The sequence below is a fragment of the Octopus bimaculoides genome, chromosome 10 (genome assembly GCF_001194135.2).
Source record: "Octopus bimaculoides isolate UCB-OBI-ISO-001 chromosome 10, ASM119413v2, whole genome shotgun sequence".
Lineage (NCBI taxonomy): Eukaryota > Metazoa > Mollusca > Cephalopoda > Octopoda > Octopodidae > Octopus > Octopus bimaculoides.
The window spans coordinates 66,927,316-66,928,358 of record NC_068990.1 but is presented as its reverse complement, the minus strand read 5'-3'; positions in this window follow the sequence as shown (position 1 = coordinate 66,928,358).

Below are 1,043 nucleotides of genomic sequence, written 5' to 3'. Positions count from 1 at the left end.
GACACTTGCCCAAGGTGCCACACAGTGGGACTGAACCCGGAACCATGTGGTTGGTAAGCAAGCTCCTTACCACACAGCCACTCCTGCGCCTAGGGAATGATTGTTAAAGAATATGAAAAAGTAAATGTAAGGAATTGATGCAATGGCCAGAATGGTTTTTGAATGAAAAGGGTTCATCCAAAAACCATTCTGACCATTCCATCTATTCTTTATATTTATTTTTTGTCTTCTTTACAGTCATTCTCTAAATCGTCATCATCATCGTTTAACGTCCGCTTTCCATGCTAGCATGGGTTGGACGATCTGACTGAGGACTGGCAAGCCAGATGGCTGCACCGAGTAAATATACACCACAAACCCTGCCTCATATTGGTCATCTACTAACATGCATATGATACCAAAATATCCTGCCACACATATCAGTAAAATGTACATCTTATAGCACTGAATTGCTTAATGTGACCTCAGGAGGTTTCTTCTGCAGTATGGGGTGCATTCGATTGCATTACATCATTCCCCACCCACCAGGAGCAGTGCAGAAGTAAGCCGAAATGATCGTTGTCCTAAATAAAGTATCCAGTATACTCTGTTTTCAGTATTAATCAATTAGAATGTGCGTGTGTGTGTGTTTGTGTGTATACATACATACATATACATGCATAAAATACATAAATACATACAAGAATAGACAGGCATATAAGATTTATGTTATGTGTGTGTTTGCCTACATATATATTTGTGTGTGTAGTTGTACATATACTTAAGGAGTGGGATGTAATCAACATTTCAACCATTATTACAAATTATCTCTAATTATTTAATGAAAGACAATCATTAATATAAAGAGATCAGTTGCATTATTAAATAAAACTTGCTGAGCCACAGGAAACAAGTAATAACAATTGGTGGAAGTTGTTTTGTTTATGTTTAGATTTCAATAATGGCTCATTTGCAATAAAAACTGCAATTAAATCTAAGAACACTATATTTAAAGGAAATTTAGAAATTTTGGATGAATTTGAATGTGGTGGGGGAGAAGCAGA